Source organism: Salarias fasciatus, chromosome 22 (genome assembly GCF_902148845.1).
Source record: "Salarias fasciatus chromosome 22, fSalaFa1.1, whole genome shotgun sequence".
NCBI classification, from domain to species: Eukaryota; Metazoa; Chordata; class Actinopteri; order Blenniiformes; family Blenniidae; genus Salarias; species Salarias fasciatus.
The window spans coordinates 15,807,321-15,817,782 of record NC_043765.1 but is presented as its reverse complement, the minus strand read 5'-3'; the positions used below and the strand labels follow the sequence as shown (position 1 = coordinate 15,817,782).

At 41.5% G+C, this 10,462-nt stretch overlaps 1 pseudogene; it reads right to left on the bottom strand.

Moving 5' to 3' along the window:
* The window catches only part of LOC115409791 (G-protein coupled receptor 20-like), a 10,010-nt pseudogene extending 396 nt beyond the window's left edge, over nucleotides 1-9,614 (bottom strand).
* Between the last annotated feature and the right edge of the window lie 848 nt (nucleotides 9,615-10,462).

Sequence of the window (10,462 nt, the reverse complement as noted above, 5' to 3'; positions counted from 1 at the left end):
TGAAGCAGACGGTGAAGACCACCATGACGGCCGCCGGAGCCTGATGGCACGAGTCCTCCTGGCGCGGCCCTGCTGGGCCGCCGGGCCGTGGCTGGAGGACAGGAAGCAGGTGACCCTCAGGCTGAAGCCCGCCACGGCCAGCAGGGGAGGGGAACTCCAGGATGCTGAGGTAGAAGTGGGCAGGGAGGAGAACGCAGGAGGAGCTGAACCCCAACGCCGAGGTCTGAGGGAGGGGAGGAGAGGCAACCTTCACCTAGCTGTCTGGAGAGCTGAACAAATTCACTCTGGTCTCCTTCAGTAAACAGGAGTTTAGTGCAATCGTAACTGATAATAGTAACAAAGTTCTATTGGTTATTACCAAACCACAGCCTCTTGTTGAGTGTTTTCACCTGGAAGGAGTAAGTCACCACGACTGCAACCAACCACACCACCCGCTGATGCACCTGGCTGCTCCCGGGGTCCTCCACCGATGGAGAGTCCTGGAGGCGTGAACCACCGCCAGGTACCGATCGATACAGATACTCGAGGGAGGGAGTAGAAGGTAAAGGAGGTTTTGTTGCTGATCAAACTGACTGAAAACGAGTTCCGATCTGCTCACCTGGTCAAAACAGGATGCTGCAGTACATGTTGACGAAGTAGCTGAAGGTGTGGACGTAGGAGCAGGCCGCGCAGCGCCCGCCGCTGTGGTACAGGGCGATGCGAGCGGGCAGCGACGCCCACCAGCAGGTCGGCCACGGCCAGGTTTATGGTGTAGACCGCCGAGGCCGAGGAGTGGGCCGACGCCCCGCAGAACACATAGAGAGCCAGGCTGTTGAGGGCCACGCCCACCACCAGCATCACACAGTTGCACACCTGCACAGATGGTTAAAATACAGCCAAGTTTCCCCTACATAAAGTTTACTAGGGCGGCCCGCCCAAGTAAATTGACACCCGCCCAAGAAGATGAATTAAAAAAAAAAACGCATGGTCAGGCGCGCACGCACCAACACGCTCGCGCACCCCGTGTATTCCGCGAGCCGGTTTACAGTTGCCTCGGCCACTCGGGGCCGTCGGGTCCGAGGTGATCGGGGGTCGACTTGGCTTGGGTCCGGCGAAGTCAGTGACGACTTGAATTGAGGCCGTGGCAACTAGTTACCGGTAAATTCGGTATTTAAAAAAAGTCCGCTTTAGCTGTGTAGGCGGGCTGTGTTCATGTCCCTTTAAGACGCTGCACTGCGCGACTCCACCAACTCCTGTTTAAAATCACAGCAGCCAGCAAAAGAAGCTGTCAGCAGAGCAGACAGACGCCGTTCGACCCTCTGAACCCCCAACCAGCAGACGTGATCTCTGGACACCTAGCATGGAGACATGCTAGTTTAGCCGCTACCGGCTTCAGGCTAACAGCTTACTGCTGGTCGACCGTCCCGGACAGTAAAACTCCTCATCAGCTGATTGGCTGATTTTTCCTGCAGAAGCTCCTCGTGCCGTTTTATTGAACAGGTCATATGTTCTGGTGTTGTGTTTGTTTATATCATGCTGCATGTGCAGCTCCCAGTCCTGCTCCGTGTCTTCTTCTCCATTTTGGAGTTGCTGTGTTAGAGTGACAGCGCCATCTGAAGGCCTGGTGGGTGAACTACATCGTTTTGAGTCCTTGTTATGTTGCGTGGATGTAAATATTTCCTGAAGCGATGCTGTGTGGACAGGAAACTGAGAAGGAGATTGTAAACAAACAAGTTGGGCTCATTTGTAATTCAGGGACAGGTAGACATCCAGTTGTGTTCAATTCTCAGCTGCTCATAACAGCACATCACACTGGAAACATCTGGAACCACGTAACATTAATAATTTCCCATAGTCTTCCAGTCATTGGATTTTCCCTAAAGCCCACGAGAAGACATTTACATCAACAGCAGAGTTCTGTCGGATTTGACGTCTGTTGCTGTGAAAGTTCGGATACATAGATATGTTTTGTACCCTAATCTTGATAAATGTAATAGCATTTCAAGAAAATTGACCCCATATAATGAGAAATATCTAGAATAAATAACACATGGTTCATAAACCAGTTTGACTAGATTATTGTGAATGCACTATCAAACACCGCAACGTCCTCCTACACCGCCCGGCCCACCACCACAAGTAAATTCTCAATCTAGGGGAAACACTGCAGCAGGAAGTATTTGACAGTTTCAATTGAACAGACGGAAACACTGTTACTGAAACGTTTAATTCACCATCAGAGGACCCAGACAGCGTGGAAGTCTTGGTACAGCTGCACATCCAGGTGGGCGATCCGGTGCAGGTATGGCGTCCCCCACCGCTGGTCCCAGCTGCTGCAGTTCCCCTGGTAGGGTGCAAAAAGAGGCTCCGCCGTGGGGGTGCTGCTGGTGTTGGTGAGAGGCCTCTCCATTGGTTGGGACTGGCTAGAAAAAAAAGTTGAGATCTGAGAAGAGTAAAGACTAATAAGAGTAAATTGTGGTGCAGGACTGAATGAATCCATCTTCTTGTGCTTTCTAAAAGGATGTGACACTTTCAGCACAACCTCGTGTGTTTCTCTCAGCGAAGGCGGCGTAACACGAACCATGGCCCCGCTGTTCGCTGCTGTCCAGCAGGCCACTGACACGTGTTTTGTCTCGTTCAAAATATACAGCCACCCTATAAAGTTGACGAATGGGACACATCCTGTTTAAAGAGTGGGGAGGCTTTAAAAAGTCTTCACCTTTTGCACTTTCAAGACGCTGAAAATTAAACAAACGCAGACCCAAGAATGGATTCAAGTCTGCTGTTTCTGTGTGAAGATTTGGTTTGACATAATATAAATATAGTCCTACACTCAAACCATGCATTGATTGGTTTATTAGCCACTGTTTAAAGAAGGTATGGCCAAATTTATACAGTATGCAGTCGTTTGAGTCCTAACTGCAGTTACTCTGCCGATGTTTTAACAGATGTGCCAGCCAGTACACAGTTCTCCTCAGTATTTAGTTTCTTACAGTGTTTTGTAAATTAAACTGAAAGGCTTGATGACAGAATCTTTTAACAAATGCTGGAATCAATTGCCATTCAATCCAATGGCTGCTCATTCATACTATAAAGCTCGGCGTGTTTAACTTCTCAGCTTTAATGTTTCTTCTTTAATTTGAAGAAAAGAATTTGAAGAGCACTGTGCACCACACAGCCCAACGCAAACACATGTTCACCGTCCTTAAGGCCAGTCTTGGTCTTTATTAGTTAATCTGAACCTGCTTTTTGTGACCAGCGACACTAACTCGACCTGATGTGCCGATTGTGTAGTTTTCATTCTAACTGATGAAACCCATAAATAGAGAACATCCATTTCACTGGGCAGGAGGGTTAAAGCCTTAATTTTTCATCCAGAAAACCAGACTTTTGGTTGACTTTATGTATTAAAATGACATTGTTGTAGAAACTTGACACCCAAGTGCACAGTTACAAAAAAATCACAACTTTATAGTAATTAGCCTGTCAGATACACCATTTTCAGCAAAAAGAGTCACTTCGTCTGGTATAAATACCAGGGATGGATGGGCTCCGTTTGGTTAACATGCTGCTAAGAGAAAATCTTTCCACTTTTCATCGTTATAAGACAATTTCATTAAAACATGGCAGGAAACTTGAACTAAAACTTCAGGGGGACAAAATCTATACGCAGCCATCAGGTTGCTAAATTCGGATATTATTTTCTTTTTATCTTATGATGTCAGCTATAGTTTTAAATGTTTTTTTTTCTTTAAAAAATGTATTAATGTACATGTGAGCATTACATGCACACAACGAACTCCTGAAAAAATAAGTACAATACAGTCGGGACGAACAAGAACAAAGCTGTTGTGTATCAGAGAAAACAAAGTTAAACAGGGATGATGTGACATTAGGTGTGTGATGAGTGTGAGAGAAATACCTGGTGAAGACGACAGAGCGGGAGAGAAAAATCCTCTCACAGCAAAATAACCTATAACTTCTTTAAATAACTTGTTTAAATCCCAGTAATTCTGCCGGTTCTGGTGGCTGTGAATGAATGTGAGTGTAAATGGGAGGATGGAGGGGGATTGTACTCACTCCTCTCTCTCTCTCTCTTCTCTCTCTCTCTCTCTCTCTCTCTCTCTCTCATGATGATCCACTCGACCACTGTAATAACTGAAAATCTCAAGTCGTCTTCTCACACATGATAAAGGATGTCTTTACAATCTAAAGATACTCCAGCAAGACGGTTTTCTTGTTTTTAAACTTAGAAAAAGATCATTAACACCTGTTGCAAGGGCGGGTTTACTTTCAAGCAAAAATCACATAATGTGCAGTAATTTTTGCCCATTGTGAATCTGGTGCAGCAAGACCTGAAATGAAAACAGGATGAGGGGACTTAATAAAGAATAAAGAGATGGGCGATAATGCCTTTGTAACAAGTAACAAAAAGAAATTTGGAATTGTTGTCTCTTTTAAGTGCGTGGCGTGCTCATTAAAGTGTATTTAAAGCTGTCTCTGGGGTGGTCTCACACTTAAAGGGTCCCAGTGAAATAAACAGATCTATCCTGTGTTTGTGTCTGTGTAAAGACATGACTCAATTAGAGAAGAGAGAGGTAAAATAACACAGATAAACTGTCTCCGTGCAGTAAAATCATCCACAAATGTCACATTTGCAAACACAGAGTTTAGGAACAGACAGACTGAGAACAAATGCAGAAGAAGTTAATGACGTTTTAGCAGGGGGTAAACTCAAACAGATATTTAACATTCATTTAAAGACAGATCTAGTATTTGAAGAGAGGCAGCACCTCATAAACCACAGTAAGATAAACAACTTTAACGTACGTCCAGGTTCATGAGTGTGCACACTGTGAGTCAATTTGAACAAACTGCTGTACGAACCGAAAACCAGCAACTCAATTTAGTCTCACTTTGTCATCAAACATTTTTTTTTGTAAAATTCCTAGATCTTGGTGAATTCCCAAAAGCTTTAATGGCATTTTTCAGATTGAGTACAAATTAAAGTTCAACCTATAGAACCAATCCTTCATGTTTGATTACAATGACATTCATTTTCCGGCCCCGAAATTGGTCCTTTGGTAAAATATGTTTTTCTTGATGTTCTTTTTCTTTTTTTCTTTCTCAAAAAAAAAACAAAAAAAACAAAATTAACCTCAGCATGGCTCCATTAAAAATGTTGTATTCTGATGAAACTCATCATCTGACCTCTGACATTAGTGTGTGGTCTGCAGCCCGGTGCTCCTGCTGTCAGAACTGCCTCTGTGAAGTCTGCTGCTCCCGGACAATGATGAGCATGAAATGAACAGATTTACATTTGAGACAGTACAATCTAGTCAATTCAGCCTCATTTCAATTCAATTCAATTCAATTCAATTCAATTCAATTCAATTCAATTCAATTCAATTCTTTTCTATTCTATTCTACTCTGTGAGGACATGATGTGAGAAACACAAAACAGCATCTCCACATTTGCGATTTGTTGTCCCTCTTTGTTTAATTATTCAAAACTGTCCTCTGAATCAGTCCTCTGATATGTTGTCAGTTGAAATCATGAGTGTGACAGTGTGTGTCTCGTGGATTTGATAACAAAGGTGTTGAGTGTGAAAACGTAACAAACCCAATTACATAAATTACTTAAAAAAAAATCTTTCAACCAAATTTTCAGGCTTTGATTTGCTTGATAAATAAGTTGGATTGTATCATTGAAGAAGCAGAGAAATTACTCATTGAATCCCGTTTTCAATGACAAGACAATGTCTTCAATTCATTCAGTATGATGCTGCGATGGGATGTTTTTAGTGCACCTTTATGAACTACCTGCACTGTAAATGTGCAAATACGTCACATAAATTCAGTCATCTCAGTGAAAATAAGCTGAATTGTCACCAGATGGCAGCAAAGCACGAGTTTTACTGCAGCTCCACATCAAAAGACAGCAGGATATTTGAGTTTTAAAGTGAAGAGTGCTTGCCAAGGAATGAAGCGGAATATGAACTATTCAGTTCATTGTGGTTCCTTTTCCACTTCAGGCTGCTTTTATTTTAGGGATGTTGTATTATTTTGTTCTGCAACATATTTCAGTCAGATGATTAAAGCAAGCAGTCTAAATACAGGATGTATAATCATATTTTAAAAGTAGATACATTTTATCAAGATTATCACAAATCTTATTGAAATATTTTTGTATGTGGAGATTGTTTCATGGAAGATAAAAATAAGACAGCAGATTAAATTAAATTGAATTAAATTGAATTAAATTGAATTAAATTGAATTAAATTATTAAATTAAATTAAATTAAATTAAATTAAATTAAATTAAATTAATTAATTAAAGGAACACTGAAAATACTCGTCATAGAATTCAACAAATGAAATATTCCAGTTGATAGTCTTCATTCATTATAGTAGAAAACACTGAAAACAAAATAACATAAAATTATCAATGTAAATCAATCTCGTTATTCTATGGAGGTCTGGATTTGGAATCATTCGACAATGAAGGTGGAAAATCACATTACAGGCTGATCCAACTTCAGTTGAAATTCCTCAAGACAAATGAGGCTCAGTAGAGTGTGTGTCCTCCATGTTCTGAGTGACCTCCCTACAGAGACTGGGCGCTCCTGATGAGGCGGTGGACATTCTCCTGAGGGATCTCCTCCCACACCTGGATTAACTCCAGGACAGTCTGCAGGCAGCAGAACGTTCTCCACAGCGTCTCCAGACTCTGTCAGCTCTGTCACACGTGCTCAGTGTGAACCTGCTCTTATCAATGAAGAACAAAGGGGGTCAGAGGTGGATCTGCCAGTCTTGGTGTTCTCTGGCAAACAGCAATCACCCTGCTGCACGGCGTTCAAGTTACGTTTGTAGACAACGGGTACAGTGGCTGGCTGGCTGGCTGGATGGCTGGCTGGATGGATATAACTGATCATGTCTTACTGTGACATTATATAAAAGGTAATTGAAGTTCAAAGTTTACAATAATATCAATTTCATGTCCTATATGGAAATCAAATAGAAAATTAAACTGCTCTGTTACTTTGCAGATGACTGAAAGTTTTTGTTTTACATAAAACATATGAACTTATTGTGGTGGCCACTTTATCCTGTTTTCAATAACAGAATTCTTCAGTATTGTGTCACTATGGTTCTAAGATATCACTTCCCTGAAAACTGTTTTAGTTTCATTGTCACTCATTCATACCTGACAAGCTATTCAGTTTGACTGGTTAATATTAGCGTGCACAGCATTTCCCACGCCCACATAAATAAACATTCCAATTTTAGCCTGATACTTTCACAGACTTGGATCGACTGTTTTTGCATGCAACAAAGTAAAGTATGTGAAAAAAATAAACAAACAAACAAGAGTGTTTTGGTCCATGTGACACATGACATAACCATTCATTCATCACACCTGATTAAAGCACATCGACAGTGCGTGCGCGCTCACACACACACACACACACACACACACACACACACACACACACACGTTCTTCGTAGCAGACAGAGAGACGGCAGTCACGTGACCTGAAGATATGCTTGTAGGAAAGACTGGGATGATCAAACGTTGCATTGTAACACACTCTCTGTGTTTTTCTGTGACATCTACAATGGACCAACACAGCTATTACACCGACAGAGACTGGGTTGTTCGATTCCTTTGCTGTATTACTTCTTATGGGAAGGGCTCCAACATTTCTCATGAGCAACCTGATCCCTCTGCGACACCAGTGGAGGTTTTAGGGTCAACACTTGAACTTTATTTACACCTTGCACGAGACAAACATGTACTTTTCTCATTCTGTTGTGTACTTGTCATTCCTGAGTCCCTGTTGTACGCTGTGGCATGGCACTGTGTTCCCTTGATCCTTGATGAGCTGACAAGTTTTTGCACTGAGAAAAACTGTGATTAAAGTAAAGGGGGAAAAAAAACATTTACCACAAGTCTTTTTAAATTTTTTAAAATTATTTCACAGAATTATTTTTGTTACATGTAGACAAAGTTCTTTAAAGTACTGTTCTATAATTAGTGATTTTATTTGGGCGTGTATAGGAAAAATTGTGCATGCTAATAAAAGTGAAACTTAAAGCTGTGCTTGTCAGGTATGAATGAGTGAAAATGAAGGTGAAACAGTCTTGAGGGGATTTCCATCATAGAACCATAGAGATACAACAATGAAGAATTTAAATGAATCAATAAAGATTTTAAATAACATCAGGTGGAATTTCGATAATAAATTAGAATTTGTCACTCGAGAGCGCAGACCTCCGCCACAGGTCAAATCACTGACCAACAACAATAAGAACACCATATATAACAGGATGCATACTATATTATGACTCGTGTTTGTCATTTGTTTTTTGTTTATTGAACCAAAATGACCACAGGTCATAAACCTGAAATACAATAGAGGGTTTTCCCGACGTGTCATCAGGCGTGTCATCGACCCGGAAGTCGCCATCTTGGAGGTACTCCGTATCGAAGATCCAGAGCGTAATAAAAAAAATGGTAAATTATTGCCGTGTCATTGGTTGTACCAATAGGTCAGACCGAGAAAAACATTTGGAATTCTATAGACTTCCAAAGTTATAAAAAACCAGGGTGAGGAATTAAACCAGCACAATCGCTTAAAAACCTGTGCGTGATCTTTGACTCTGAGCTAAATTTTATTCCACTCATTAAAAATATAACTAAGATTGATTTTTATCATCTTAAGAATATAGCCAGAGGTTCTCAGGCCAGTACAGAGGTGCTAATGCATGCGTTTATCTATTGTTGGTTAGATTACTGTAATGCCTTGCTCTTTGGTCTTCTCAAAAAATATTTCAAACTTACAATCATTACAAAACTCAGCTGCACACATGCTGACGAGGACCAGGGGGTGGGCCCACATTACACTGGTTATAAAGTGCACTGGCTCCCTGTCCGCCTCAGGATCAATTTTAAAATTCTCTTATTCGTCTTTAAATGTCTTGACGGTCTTGCGCCTTCTTATTTAGCTGATCTGTTTTTACCGTGTTGACCCGCGCGGGCCCTGAGGTCCTCTGGCAGCAGCTTACTGTGCGTCCCAAAAGCTAGAACCAAGACCCACAGTGAGGCGGCCTTTTGCCACTGCAGCGTCTGCCTGTGGAACAACCTGTCAGAGAACCTCAGGACCGCAGAGACTGTTAATATTTTTAAAGGGAGGTTAAAACACACCCTTTTAATCAGGATTTTAACTGACCTTTTATTACGGTTATTTCCATCATTATTTTGTGTAATTTTATTTTATTATGTACTTCTAATATTTAGTTTTTTATTTCTATTTTTATTTTTTTCTTTATAATCTTATCTTACTTATTTTATATTAACTTTGTACCATATCCTTTTAAGTTTTTAGCTGTTTAACTCCAGTGTTTCCTGAGGGGGGGGATCCTTCACACCGGGAGTTGGATCCAGTCCACTGCGGGGGTTGCTGTGCGCTGATCCTCTGGTCCAGGCTGGCCTGGAGGACTCCCCACCTTGTTGTGGGGGTTCCCTTGATCTGGCAGGGTTGGGGGGTGCTGGAGCCCCAGCAGTCCTGACCTTGACTTCTCCCGGTCTGGACGGCCCCATTGGTGGTGTTTCCCATAATGCTCAGTGCCATGCCATGTCTCCTCTTTTGTGCATAACAAACTGGAAGTGTGTCTGTTTGTATTTGTGTTTACACCTGGGTGTGTGTGTGTGCATACTGATCGATGGTGCGGTTTTGTTCTTTTTTGTTTTTATGACTGATTTTACTGTTCAGCACTTTGCGCTGTTTTTTTATGAACGTGGAAAGTGCTTTTGCAAATAAAGTTTGATTGATTGATTGAGTGATTGATTGTCATCCGCAAAGTAACAGAACAGTTTATTTTCTATTTGATTTCAATTGAAGCCATGAAACTGATACCATGGTTGCAAACTTGGACCTTTTGTAAGAATAAGATATTAAATGATCAGTTATCTCCACCCATGTATTGCACCACTCCAACCAGAGCTCCAGTGGGCGTGTTTTCTTTAGGGTGTGGCTTTGAATGGGACAGTGTTAAATGTTTTACAACACTAGAGAGACACAGCATTGTCATCATTGATTCTGTTCGACGCCGACAAGATGATTGAACTGTAAGTAATATTGTGTGTAATTGTGTTTTTCTGAGAATTTGTCTAATTGTTTAGTTTTGAAAAGTTTAGTTTTGACATGCATTTATCTACTCACTGAGTAGTGATTCAGTTTGATTTCCACTAATGTTTGGCTTCCCGTCTATTATTATAGAGAAAGTTCTTTTGGCAATTTCATGATGAAGGTCAAGATATCAACTACTGATTTGTTGGTAATGTGTGCTGCTGTTTTGATGGCGTTTGCTGCACCAGCAATACCACCGTCAGCTGTGACAGCAGCAGCAGTAGCAGCAATAGCAGCAGCAAAGTCCTTTATGCACCATGGTAAGTCATTCTTTGACATTTCAATTATCA